Here is a 14,868-nt window from a genome sequence, read left to right on the forward strand (position 1 = left end):
TTAGTCACATCCTCAAAATATTCAATCAGGCTCGTAAAGCACGATCTGCCTTCGACAAAGCCATGCTCACTATCCCTAATCATATTATGCCTCTCCAAATGTTCATAAATTCTGCCTCTCAGGATCTTCTCCATCAACTTACCAACCACTGAAGTAAGACTCACTGGTCTATAATTTCCTGGGCTATCTCTATTCCCTTTTTTGAATAAGGGAACAACATCTGCAACCCTCCAATCCTCTGGAACCTCTCCCATCCCCATTGATGCTGCAAGGATCATTGCTAGAGGCTCAGCAATCTCATCCCTTGCCCCCCACAGTAGCCTGGGGTATATCTCGTCCACTCCTGGTGACTTATCCAACTTGCTTTCCAAAAGCTCCAGCACATCCTCTTTCTTAATGTCTATATACTCAAGCTTTTCAGTTCAGTTTCTGAACTAATTAGTCATTAATTTGTCCAGATTGTCATGAATTATATCACACTCAGATTTAGCACCATTGGGTTTCCTAAGTTAACTTTTTAAAAAATTTCATATTTTTCATTTTTCTTAAGGACCTATGTGTCTTATCTTCACTTCATGTTGTCACTTGAAAGCTCACAGCTGGGAGACAAATGTCCAAGGATAAACATCCATCAGAAAGACTAGCAAAGTGGGTGGGGTGATATCAAACCCAAAGTGGGAAATTACATTTGGAGGGAAGATGTAGAATCCTTGTGTGTAGAGTTAAGAAACCGTAAGGATAGAAGTTTACATACAGGCCTCCAAATTGTAGTCAGGTTATAAGGTGCAAATTTCAACAGGAGATAGAAAGGGACATAAGGAAGACAATGTTATGGTGGTCAACATGCAGGTAGACTGGGAAAAATCAGGCTGCATCCCAAGATTAGTAATTTATAAAATGCCTTAGAGACCGTTTTTGAGAGCTGCACTAGAATCAGGTTTATTATCACGGACCTACAGTGCCTATAAAAAGTATTCACCCACTTGGAAGTTTTCATGTTTTATTGTTTTACATTGAAACACAGTGGATTTAATTTGGCTTTTTTAACACTGATCAACAGAAAAAGAGTTGTTCATATCAAAGTGAAACCAGATCTCTAAAAGTGATCTAAATTAATTACAAATATAAAACAGAAAATAATTGACTACATAAGGATTCATTCCCTTTAATGTGACAGCAAATCCTTACCGATGCAGCCAATTGGTTTTAGAAGTCACATAATTAGTTAAATGGAGATCATCATGTGCAGTCAAGGTGTTTTAATTGATTGTAGTAAAAATAAACCTGCATCTGGAAAGTCCAACTGCTTAGAAGGTTGAAAGAAAGCAAATGCAGACTGCACTGCTAGTTTTGGGGGTTGACAGTTTTCATTTCAAAAATGTACTAAGTTAGGGAAATGACTTTAATTTAAATCACAATATTGTTTTTCATTATTTACAATCTGTATGGCTTTTTGGGGTGATTTAGTTTTCAGTCCAGTTGGTAGCAGTAGTGCACCTTTAAACTGGACTACCAACCAGCATTAAAAATCAGAAGAAGGAGAAACTTAATGGTGAGTCAATATCCTGGCAAAAACTACACCACAAAGACACTCCAAACAATTCTGCAAAAAGGTTATTGAATTGCACAAGTCAGGAGATGGATACAAGAAAATTTTCAAGTTACTGAATATCTCTCAGAGTACAGCTCAGTCCATCATCAAGTAATGGAAAGAATATGGCACAGCTGTAAACCTGCTCAGAACAGGCCATTCTCAAAAACGAGTTACTGTGCAAGGAAACAGTGAGAGAGGCCATCAAGAGACCTATGACAACTCTGGAGGAGTACAAGCTTCAGTGACTGAGATGGGAGAGAGAGCACATACAACAACTGTCACAGCTTCACCAGTCACAGCTTTAGAAGAGAATGGTAAAGAGAACGCCACTGCTGAAGAAATCTCTAATGAATCTCAGCTAGAATTTGTCAGAAGGCATGTGGGAGACCCTGAAGTCAGCTGGAAGAAAGTTCTATGGTCTGATGAAACCGAAATTGAGCTTTTTGGCCATCAGACTAAACGCTATGTTTGGTGTAAGCCGAACACCACACATCATCAAAAACGCACCATCCCTACCGTGAGACATGGTGGTGGTTGCATCTTGCTGCCTGGAAGGCTTGTGAAGGTAGAGGATAAAATGAATGTGGGGAAATACAGGGAAATCCTGGAGGAAAACCTGATTCAGTTCACTAGAGAACTGTGACTTGGAAGGTGATTTGTTTTCCAGAAAGACAATGAACCCAAGCATAATGCCAAAGCTACACAGGAATTGCTTAAAAACAATAAAGTTAATGTCCTGGAGTGGCCAAGTCAGAGTCCAGACCTCAATCTAATTGAGAATTTTTGGCTGGATTTGAAAAGGGCAGTTCACTCACAATCTCCACTCAATCTGACAGAGCTCGAGCAGTTTTGTAAAGAAGAATGGGGAAAAATTGCAGTGTCCAGATGTGCAAAGCTGATAGAGAGCTATCTACACAGACTCAAGGCTGTAATTGCTGCCGAAGGTGCATCTACTAAATACCGACTTGAAGGGGATGAATAGATAGACAGACAGAAAGACATACTTTATTGATCCCGAGGGAAATTGGGTTTCGTTACAGTTGCACCAATCAAGAATAGAGTATAAATATAGCATCATAAAATCATAAATAATTAAATAGTAATATGTAAATTATGCCAGTAAATTATGAAATAAGTCCAGGACCAGCCTATTGGCTCAGGGTGTCTGACCCTGGGCACACAACAGCAAACATGATAGCACTGGCCACTACAGACTCGTAGAACATCCTCAGCATCATCCGACAGATGTTAAAGGACCTCAGTCTCCTCAGGAAATAGAGACGGCTCTGACCCTTCTTGTAGACAGAATATGTAAGCAATTATTTATTTTGTGCTTTAAATTTGTAATTAATTTAGATCACTTTGTAAAGATCTGTTTTCCACTTTGACAAGACCTTTTCTGTTCATCAGAGTAAACAAAAAGCAAAATTAAATCCATTGTGATTCAATGTTGCAAAGCAATAAAACATGAAAACTTCCAAATAGGTGAATACTTTTTAAAGGCACTGTATATCTGGAAATTTGTTGTTTTGAGGCAGCTCTACAATGTAAGACAAAAATTACTAAATTACGATAAAAAATAATGTACAGAAGGAAAAGTGAGGAAGTGCTATTGTGATCAGACTCTCAAGGGAAAAGGCAATTGTGGATATAAAAGTTTTCTTTAGATCTATAAAGAGTAAAAGAGTGAAGTGTGGACATCAGAGCACAGGAAAATGATGCTGGAGAAATACTAATGGGAAGACAGACAAAGGGTATAAATTAAGTAAGTATTTGTGTCAGTCTTTACTGTGGAAGACATCAGCAGCATGCTAGAAATGAGTGTAGCCACTACTACTGAGGAGGAGGAGGAACTTGAAAAGCTGAAGGATCTGAAGGTGGAAAAGCCAACTAGATGGACTACACACCCCAGGCAACAGACACAAAATGCTGGAGGAACTCAGCAGGCCAGGCAGCATCTATGGAAACGAGTACAATCCACGCTTCGGGCTGAGACCCTTCAGCAGGACTGGTTCTGAAAGGGGCAGTTGAAGAGATTGTATAGGCATTTTAGTGTCTTTTCAAGAAACAGTCAGGAATTGTTCCAGAGGACTGAAAAATCACAAATGTTTCTTCATTCTTTAAGAAGGGAGGGAGGCAAAAAACCCCCAAGCAAATTATAATACAGTTAGTGATTCAGTAGCTGATGAGATTTCAGATTCCTGTACAAAGGATGAGGTTTCAGATTACTTGGAAGTACATGATAAAATAGGCTGAAGTCAGCATGATTTCCATTGAGGAAATATCAAGGAGGATGGACAAAGGAAAGTCAGTGCATGTTGTTAACTTGGATTTTGAAAAGGTTTTTGACACATAAGGTTGCTAAATTAGATGGGAGCCCATACTACAGTGGGAAAACTATTAGCATGGACTGAAGACTGGCTGACAGACAGAAGCCAAGAGCAGGAATAAAGGGGGCATTTTCTGCTTGGCTGCCAGTGACCAGTGGTGCTCCACAAGGCTTAGAATTTGGTCCTCTACATTTCATGTTCTATGTTAATGACCTAGTTGACAGAAATGATGACTTTGTGGCCAGGATTGTGGATGATATAAAGATAGATGGTGTTGAGGAAGCAGCGACTCTAAAGAAGAACATGAACACTTTCGGATAATAGAGAAAGAAGTGGCAGGTGGAATACAATGTAAGAAAGTGCATGGTCATACACTTTGGTAGAAGGAATAAAAGTGAATACTTATTTTCTAAACAGGAAGAAAATTTAGCAGTGGAGCGGAGGCACTTGGAGTCCCTTAAGGTTAATATTCAAATTGAGTCAATGGTAAGGAAGGCAAATACAATGTTAGCATTTATTTCAAGAGGACTAGAATATAAAAGCAAGGATGTATTACTGAGCAGATGCCGGGGTCAAAGCAACACTCACAACATGCTGGAGGAACTCAGCTGGTCAGGCAGCATTTGTGGAAACAATCAGTCAACGTTTCGGTCCAGAACCCTTCGTCAGGACTGAAGAGGGAAGGGGCAGAGTATTACTCAGGATTTACAAGTCATTGTTCAGACTATACTGGTGTATTGTGAGCAATTTTGGACCCTATATCTAAGGATGGAAATCCTGACATTGGAGAGGGTCTAGAGGAGGTTTACAAGAGTGAATGTAGGGATGAAAGGATTAATGTACAAGGAGCATTTGATGGCCCTAGGCCTGTATTTGCTCGTGTTTTGAAGAGGTGGGGGGGGGGGGGGGGGTCTCATTGAAACCTACCGAATATTGAAAGGCCTGGATAGGATGGACATGAAGAGGATGTTTCCACCAGTGAGAGAGTCTTGGATCAGAAAGCACACTCTCATAATAAAAGGACGTCCCTTTAGAAGCGAGATGAAGAGGAGTTTCTTTAGCTAGAGAGTAGTGGGTCTGTGGAATTCATTTCAACAGACAGCTGTGGAGGCCAAGTCTTTAGGTATATTTAAAGTGGAGGCTGATAGTAATGATATCAAATGCTACAGGGAGAAGGCAGGAGAATGAGGTTGAGAAGGGAAAAAAATAAATGAGCTGTGATGGAATGGCAGAGCAGTCTTGATAGGCCAAACGGCCTAACACCGCACCTACAACGGTCTTACGGACAGCAGGAAAGACCCCACAGGAACACTGGAAACATAGGGACACCAGAAGGGAAATGTAGGAATCATCGCAATTAGAGAGCAAAGAGGGATCAGGAAATAACAAATGAGATTAAGGACAATCTCAAAGCATTTTGCATTCTGATTAATGGAAAAGGGTAAGAAAGGTTGGACCATTAGGAACCAAAGGAACCTCAAAAAATTTCAGATTTTTGACGCAGCACCACAGCTTGAGGGTTTCACTATCCAATAAAAAGACAGGACAATTGATTCTTTCTAAGGTAGAGAAGGTAAAGCATGTTTTATGCTTAACTCATCGTGGTGCACAGACATGGCGGTTCTGTTTCCATTCTGCTCACCCAACCTGGAACATCTAACAGTCAAGAGTCATCCATTTTATCTGCCAAGGGAGTTTTCAGCCACCATTCTGGGAGTGGTGTACATTCCAACTTTGGCCAACATCAGGCAGGTACTGGAGGAGCTGAGCACCATGATCAGCAGTTATGAAACTGCACACCCTGATGCCTTACCCTATCATTGGGGGGGGGGGGGTGGATTTCAACCAGGCCAGCTTGAATAAGTCTCCAGACAACTATCAACATATCATCTGTGGAACCAGAGGAGCCAACACACTTGACCAGTGTTATCCCACCATCTAGAAGGCTTACCATGCCAATCCACTGTTTGGAAAGTCTGATCAACCGGCAGTACTTCTACTCCCTGTATATAGGCAGACCCTAAAGACCTCAACACCAGTGGTGAAGACAAAGAAGTTATGATCAAGGGAGGTGGAGGAGTGCTTACAGAATGGCTTTGAGTCAGTGGACTGGACAATATTCAGAGATTCATCTTCAAATCTGAATAAAAACACCACAGTTGTCACCAACTTCATCAACACCTATACGGAAGAGTGAATCTTCAAGAACATATCAGACATACCCAAACCAAAAGCCATGGATGAACCAGGAGATTCATCGTCTGCTGAGGGCTAGATCTGTGGCATTCAAGACCAGTGATCCAGAAATATAGAAGTCCAGGTACGACATACGGAAGGCTATTTTAAGAGTGAGAAAACAAATCTAACTGAAGTTAGAGATGGAATCAGATGCACGTTAGCCTAACCTCATGAATGGCTGTTATACCTCAATGCCTTTTAGACATGTTTTGAGATGGAAAATAGAACTACACATGTGCGAATCCTTGCAGCATCTGGTGACCCTGTGATACCTGTCTTCAATACCGATGTCACAACATCTTTCAAGAGGGTAAACCCTCACAAGTCATCAGGCCTTCATGGTATACATAGTAGAGCACTGAAAACCATCTGGTGAGTGTTCAAGGATATCTTCAACCTCTCACTGATGCAGAGGGACCAAGAAGACCAAACCTGCACCCAAGATGAGCACGGTAAGCTACCTCAACTACTATTGGTCATGGCCAGAATCAACTCCTGCCTAAGCAAGGACCTAGACCCAAGTAACACACACAAACTGCTGGAGGAACTCAGCAGGCCAGACAGCATCTACAGAAAAGGATAAATAGTCAATGTTTCAGGCCGAGAGTCTTCATCGGGACTGGGAAAAAAGAAGGCAAGTCAGAGTAAGAAGGTGGGCGGGAGAGGGAATGTAATACTAGGTGATGGGCGAAAGTGGGGGAGGGAAGGAGGGGTGAAGTAAAGAGCTGGAAAATTGATTGGTGATAGAGATAAAGGGCTGCAGAAGGGGTAATCCGATAAGATAGGACAGAAGGCCATGGAAGAAAGGGAAGGGGGAGGAGAACCAGAGGGAGGTAACGGGCAGGTAAAGCGATAAGCTGAGAGGGGGAAACCGGAATGGTGGTGGTGGTGGGGGGGGAGGGGGGCAATTACCAGAAGTTGAAGAAATTAATGTTCACGCCATCATGTTGGAGGCTACCCAGGCAGAATACAACCTGAGTATGGCCTCACAGTGATAGGAGAGGCAGCCACAGACTGACAAGTCAGAAATAGGCCGTAGAATGAAAATGGGTGGCCACCAGGGAAAACCCTCTTTTTCTGACAGGCTCGGCAAAGCAGTCTCCCAATCTACGTTGTGTCTCATCCATAAGACTCGCAGGTGAAGTGTCGCCTCACCTAGCGAGACTATTTGAGGCCCTGAATGGTAGTGAGGGAGGTGTAGGGGCAGGTGTGGCACTTGTTCTGCTTGCAAGGTTAAGTACCAGGAGGGAGATCAGTGGGGAGGGACCAGAGAAGGAAGTCCTGTATGGAGCGATCCCTGCAGAAAGTAGTTTGTGGGATTGGTGGGGGGAGGAAAAAAAGGTGTGCTTGGTTGTGGGATCCTATTGAAGATGGCAGTTGCAGGAATTACATGCTGGATGAGGAGGCTAGTGGGGTGGTAGGTGAGGACAAGAGGAACCCTATCCCTGCTGGCATAGCTGATCTCGAGCCGCTGGAATTTGCCTATCACGACAATAGGTCTACAGCATTTGCGATCTCACTGGCTTTCCACGTGGCCTTGAAAGACCTGGACAATGGCAATACTTATGTCAGGCTGATGCTTATTGATTGCAGCTTGGCGTTCAACACAATCATACCCTCAGTTTTAATCAACAAGCTCCAAAACCTGGACCTCTGTACCCCCTTCTGCAACTGGATCCTTGACTTCCTTACCGGGAGACCACAGTCAATGTGGATCACAAATTATATTTCCTCCTTATTGAAACTTAAGACTGGCGAACCTCGAGGATGCGTGATTAGCCCACTGCTTTACTCTCTTTACACCCATGACTATGTGGCTAGACACAACTCAAGCATCAACTATAAATGTGCCAATGAGGAGATATTGTCCAGTAGCACTTGCATCCAATGTGACAAAGTGCTTTGAAAGGTTGGTGATGAAGCATATCAATTCCTGCCTGAGAAGCAACTTGGATCTGGTCCAATTTGCCTACAATCACAACAAGTCAACAACAGATGACCCTTCATTGGCCCTTCACTCATCCCTGGACAGTGAAGGTGCATTCATCAGGATGCTCTTCATTGACTGCAGCTCAGCTTTCAAAACCAACAACTCTTCAAAACAGATGAATAAACGTCAAGACCTTGGCCTCAATACCTCCATGTGTAATCGGAACCTCTATTTCCCAACTTGCAGACCACAGTCAGTTCAAATCGGCAACAGGATTTTCTCAAAAATCACCATTAGCACAGGTGCACCACAAGGCTGTATACTTAGCCCCCTGCTCCACCTGCTTTACGCTTATGACTGAGAGACAGAGTACAGCTCCAATTCCATATTTAAGTTTGCTGATGACACCACTGCCATTGGCTGAACCTAAGGTGGTGATGAATTAGCATACAGGGAGATTAAAAAAAAATCTGGCTGAGTGGTGCCACAACAACAACAACCCCTCACTCAATGTTAGCAAGACCAAGGAGATTATTATTGACTTCAGGAGGAGGAAACTGGAGGTCCATGAGCTAGTCTTCATCAGGGATCAGAGTTGGAAAGGGTCAGCAACTTTAAATTCCTTGGTGTTTTCATTTCAGAAGTCCTGGATACAGCACGCAAGTGCCATTACGAAGAAAGCATGGCAGCATCTCTACTTTCTTAGAAGTTGAGAAGATTCCGCATGTCATCAACAACTTTGACAAAACTTCTATAGGTATGTGGTAGAGAGTATATTCACTGGTTGCATCATGCCCTGGTATTGGAACGCCAATGTCCTTGTATAGAAAAGCCTAGTATAGAAACCTTGTACAGAAAAGCCTAGTTCATCGTGGGTAAAGCCCTCCCTACCACTGAGCACATCTACACCGAGCACTATTGCTGGAAAGCAGCATTCATTAACAGGGACTCCACCACCCAGGCCATGCTCTCTTTTCACTGCTGCCATCAGGAAGGAGGTACAGAAGCCTCAGGGTCCACAACACCAAGTTCAGGAACAGTTATTACCCCTCAACCATCAAGTTTTTGAACCTGAGGGGATAACTCAAGTCAAGTCACTTTTTATTGTCATTTCGCCCATAACTGCTGGTACAGTACACAGTAAAAACGAGACAATGTTTTTCAGGACCATAGTGCTCCATGAACAATACAAAAACTACACTGAACTACGTAAAACAACACAAAAACTACACTAGACTACAGACCTACTCAGGACTGCATAAAGTGCACAAGCAGTGCAGGCATTACAATAAATAATAAACAAGACAATATGCACAGTAGAGGGCAGTAGGTTGGTGTCAGTCCAGGCTCTGGGTATTGAGGAGTCTGATGGCTTGGGGGAAGAAACTGTTACATAGTCTGGTCATGACAGCCTGAATGCTTCGGTGCCTTTTGCCAGATGGCAGGAGGGAGAAGAGTTTGTATGAGGGGTGCGTGGGGTTCTTCATAATGCTGTTTGCTTTACGGATTCAGCATGTGGTGTAAATGTCTGTAATGGCGGGAAGAGAGACCCCGATGATTTTCTCAGCTGACCTCACTATCCGCTGCAGGGTCTTGTGATCCGAGATGGTGCCATTTCTGAACCAGACAGTGATGCAGCTGCTCAGGATGCTCTCAATACAACCTCTGTAGAATGTGGTGAGGATGGGGGGTGGGAGATAGACTTTTCTCAGCCTTCGCAGAAAGTAGAGGCTGCTGGGCTTTCTTTGCTATGGAGTTGGTGTTGAGAGACCAGGTGAGATTCTCCACCAGGTGAACACCAAGAAATCTGGTGCTTTTAACGACCTCTATGGAGGAATCGTCGATGTTCAGCGGAGAGTGGTCGCTCCGTGTCCTCCTTAAGTCAACAACCATCTCTTGTTTTGTTCACATTCAGAGACAAGTTGTTAGCTCTGCACCAGTCCGTTAGCCACTGCACCTCCTCTCTGTATGCTGACTCATCGTTCTTGCTGATGAGACCCAGCACGGTCATGTCATCGGAGAACTTGACGATGTGGTTCGAGCTGTGTGTTACAGCATAGTCGTGGGTCAGCAGAGTGAACAGCAGTGGACTGAGCACACAGCCCTGGGGGGGGACCCCGTGCTCAGTGTGATGGTGTTGGAGATGCTACTTCCAGTCCAGACTGACTGAGGTCTCCCAGTCAGGAAGTCTAGGATCCAGTTGCAGAGGGAGGTTTTCAGGCCCAGAAGGCTCAGCTTTCCAATCAGTTTCTGAGGAATGATTGTGTTGGATGCTGAACTGAAGCCTATGAACAGCATTCGAACGTACGTGTCTTGTTTGTCCAGGTGGGTTAGGGCCAGGTGGAGGGTGATGGCAATGGCGTCGTCTGTTGAACCCTTGGGACGGTACGCGAACTGCAGGGGGTCCAGTGAGGGAGGCAGCAGGGTCTTGATGTGCCTCAGGACGAGCCTCTCGAAACACAACTGCTCAACTTGTCTCACCCCAACACTGTACTGGTCCCACAACCTATGGACTCACTTTCAAGGACTTGTCATCTCATGTTCCTGAGATATTTCATGCTTATTTATCTTTTTTTAATTTTTGCATTTGCACAGTTTGTCTTTTGCACACTGGTTGTTTGCCTGCCTTGTTATGTGTGTGGTTTTTCATTGATCCTATTGTTTTTATTCGTATTTGCAGTGAATGCTCGCAAATAAATTAATCTCTGGGTTGTATATGGTGACTTTAATAATAAAACTGCTCTGAACTTGGACCTTTGAACTTTACACATTTGTTGGCAGAATTTTAGATGGTAACAAGTTGGTGTCCAGGAGTGAGACAGATCAGCCCGTTGAGTGATTTTGCAGTGACGATCTTGCACTCAACATCAGTAAGACCAAGGAACTGACTGGGAAGTCGAGGGAACACACATCAGTGCTCAAGTGATCAGCAAGGGATCAGAAGTGGAAAGGGTGAGCAGTTTCAATGTCCTGTCAACATCTCTGAAGGCCTATCCCAGGTCCAACATATTGATATAATTACTAAGAAGATGCAATAGTGCGTATATTTCATTAGGAGCTTGAGGAGACTTAGTATTTCACCAGAGCCTAGTAAATTTCCACAGATGTACCATGGAAAACATTCTAACAAGTTGCATCACTGTCTGGTACGGAGGGGGCCACTACACAGGATTGGAAAAACCTGCAGAAAGTTGTAGGCGCGCCAACTCTATCATGGGCACTAGCCCCCCTCCCCCCCCCCAAGCATCGAGGGCACCTTCAAAAGGTGATTACTCAAAAAGGCAGCATCCACTGTTAAGGATCCCCATCACCCAGGACATGCTCTCTTCTCATTACTATCATCAGGGAGGAGGTACAGGTGCCTGAAGATACACAATCAATGATTCAGGAACAAACCTTTTCCCTCTGTCACCACATTTTGAATTGATAATAAACACATGAACTCTACCTCACTTTTTTGCTCCCTTTTTGCATTACTTTGCTAATTTAATTTAAAATAGTTTAAATATATATTTAATTTAAAAACAACAGATTTCACATTTGCCAGTGATATTAAATCCTGATTCTGATATGAGCCATAATAATAAATTTACTTTGAACTTGAGCCAGATGGCTAAAGGTGAGATGGGAAATTAATATTTCTCTCCAGTATTTATAGTTGTTAGACCTGCACCCAGTGAAACCATTCTTTATATGTCGAGGGAGGAGTATGATAAAGTGCTGGATCACGAATGTATCAGAAAGGAGGAAGTGCCAAAAATACAGGTGCATATTAGGGCAGGTGAGTGCTCAGAGTCTGACAGGATCTATTCCAGGATGCCAAAGGAAGAAAGAAAGGAGCTCACTGGCACTCTGACAGTTAACTTTGCATCTTTGTTAGATGCAGGCGAGGTAAGAGAAGACTGAAAGATGGCCTATGTTCTCTTGTTTAAGAAGGTAGTAGGGTTAAGGCTGGAAAGTGCCTCCCTACCTTCATTGGAAGTTGTTGGAGAATATTCTGCGGGACAGCGTTTATGGTCACTTGGAAAAGCATGATGCGATTAGGAGTCAGTGTAGTTTTGTGCAGGGTAGATTTTTTTTGAGGTAATTAAGACAATAAATGAAGGCAATAGATAGTTTATGTGGATTTTGGTAAGGCCTTGCCAACTTTCTGTATAGTAGAACGTTCTAGAAGGTTCAAGCAAACTGGATCCAAAATTGGCCAGGTGGTGCGTGTTGTTTTTTTGAGTGGAAATGTAAGAACCAGTGTAGCACAGAGATTGGTGTTTGAACCTTTGTTGTTTTATAACTTGGATAGGAATGTGGGTAGTACGCATAGGAAGCTGGCAGACACCATGAAAATCTGTGGTCATGAAAAACAAAGGTTATCTAAGGCCATATCAGGACATGGATCAGCTAGCAAATTCAGTGGACTGGTAGCTGGTGGAATTTAATCCAGACAAAGGTTAGGTAATGCATCCTGGGAGGTCAAATTCTGGCAGGATGTACCGAGAAAATAGCAGGGACATTAGGACTGATCATGTACAAAGAGACCTTGGTGCACAAGATTTACTGAAAGTGATGACACAACTAGATAAGTTAGCGAAAAAGCTATTTGGTACGTTGACTTCATTAGCTAAGGCATTGAGTACAAGAGTTAGGATGCCACATTGCAGTTTTTTAAAGGAATTATAGGTGGAATGATTAATAAAGTTGCAGAAGACACCATAACTGGTAGTAGTGTGGAGAGGGAAGTAGTTTTTCCAGATACAAGCCCCTTGGCCCCCCAACCAGCCTATGCTAACCACATTGGAAACCCAGCTAGTCCTAATTTCCTGTGTTCAGCCCATTTACCTCAAGTCCCAACCTTCCATGTGCTTCTTAAATGATACTATTGTACTTGGCTCAACCACTTCCTTTGGCAGCTCAATCCATAACTCACCACCCTATGTGGAAGAAGCTGCCTTTTAAATTTTTTCCCTCCCACCCTAAACAAATTCCTCCTTGTTTTGAACTCCCCAACACTGGGGAAAGACTGTTACCATCCATCTTGTCTATGCATCTCATGACTTTAAATACTCCTAAGGTCAGCCCTCATTCTGCATCCGAAGGAATAGAGACAAAGCCTGGCCAACCTCTCTCTATGACTGACAAGGGAAATCAAAGACAACACAAAAACAAAAGAGAGGGCATAAAATATAGAAAAACTAGTGGGAAGTCTGAGGATTGGGAAATTTTTAAAAACCAATAGAAGGTAAGCTAGCCGGTAATACAAAAGAGGATACCAATTTTTATACATATCGATTGTGGGAAAATGATGCAGGAGATGTAGTAATGGGGGACAACAAAATGGCAGATGAACTAAATGAGTATTTTGCATCAGTCTTAATGTGGAAGACACTAACAGTGTGCCAGAAATTTGAGTGTCAGGGCAGAGGTGAGTGCAGTTGGTATTAATAAGGAGAAAGTAGCTTGGGAAGCTGAAACCTCTGAAGGTAGATAAGTCACCTGGACCAGAGGAACTACCACTCCCACGGTTCTGAAAGAGAGAGCTGGAGAGATTGTGGAAGCATGAATAATGATCTTTCACAAATCACTAGTTTCTGGAATGGTTTGGAAGGACTGGAAAATTGCAGTCACTCCACACTTTATAAGGGAGGGAGGCAGAAGAAAGGAAATTCTAGGCCAGTTAGCCTGACTCAGTGGTTGGAAAGATATTGGAGTCCATTATGATGGATATGGTTTTGGGGTACTTGGAGGCACATGACAAAGTCAGCATGGCTTCCTTAAGGGGAAATCTTGCCTGACAAATCAGTAGGAATTCTTTGAGGAAATAACAGGCAGGGTAGATAAGGAAACATAGAAAGCCTACAGCACAATACAGGCCCTTCGGCCCACAAAGCGGTACCGAACATGTCCTTACCTTAGAATTACCTAGGGTTACCCACATCCCTCTACTTTTCTAAACTCCATGTATCGTCAGATGTTGTTTACTTGGATTTTCAGAAGCCCTTTGACAATGTGCTGCACGAGGCTGCTTAACAAGGTAAGGACCCATGGTATTACAGGAAAGATGATAGCATGGATAAAAGATTGGCTGACTGCCAGAAGCCAAAGGGTGGGAATAAAAGGGGTCTTTTCTGGCTGACTAGTAGTGTTCTGCAGGTGTCAGTGCTGGGATAATGTCTTTTCGCATGATGTAAACTGTTTGGATGGCCAAATTGAAGGCTTTGTGGCCAAGTTTGCAGACGATACAGAGAGGTGGAGGGGCAAGTAGTATTGAGGAGGGAGGGACTCTGGAGAAGAATTAAGACAGAGTGGGAGAATAAGCAATAAAGTGGCAAATGTAATATAGCCTTGGCAAATTTACAGTTATGCACTTTGGTAGAAGGAATAAAGGTGTAGACTGTTTCCTAAACAGGGAGAAAATTCAAAAATCAGAGGTGCAAAGGGACTTGAGAGTCCTTGTGCAGGATTCCCTACGGGTTAATTTGCAGATGGAGCTTGTGGTGATAAATGCAAATGAAATATTGGTATTCATTTCAAGAGTTACAAGAGTATAAAAGTAAGGATATGCTGCTGAGGCTTAATAAGGCATTGGTCAGTCTACATTTAGGAGTATTGTGAACAGTTCTGGACCCTTACCTAAGAAAAGATGTGCTGGCATTGAAGAGACTTGAAGTAGACAAACTGCAAATAAAAATAATACTGAGAACATGAGTTGTAAAAAGTCCTTGAAAGTGAGTCTGTAGGTTGTGGAATAAGGTGATAAATATCCACAGCAGTTTAGGAACCTG

The 14,868-nt window shown here is 43.0% G+C and overlaps 1 protein-coding gene across 2 annotated transcripts in view; it reads right to left on the reverse strand.

Annotated features, from left to right (window-relative positions):
• The window catches only part of sap30bp (SAP30 binding protein), a 131,256-nt gene that overhangs the window by 115,982 nt on the left and 406 nt on the right, over positions 1 to 14,868 (reverse strand). The gene's annotated exons all lie outside the window — the stretch shown is intronic.

The sequence above is a fragment of the Mobula birostris genome, chromosome 24, assembly GCF_030028105.1.
Source record: "Mobula birostris isolate sMobBir1 chromosome 24, sMobBir1.hap1, whole genome shotgun sequence".
In the NCBI taxonomy this organism is placed as follows: domain Eukaryota; kingdom Metazoa; phylum Chordata; class Chondrichthyes; order Myliobatiformes; family Myliobatidae; genus Mobula; species Mobula birostris.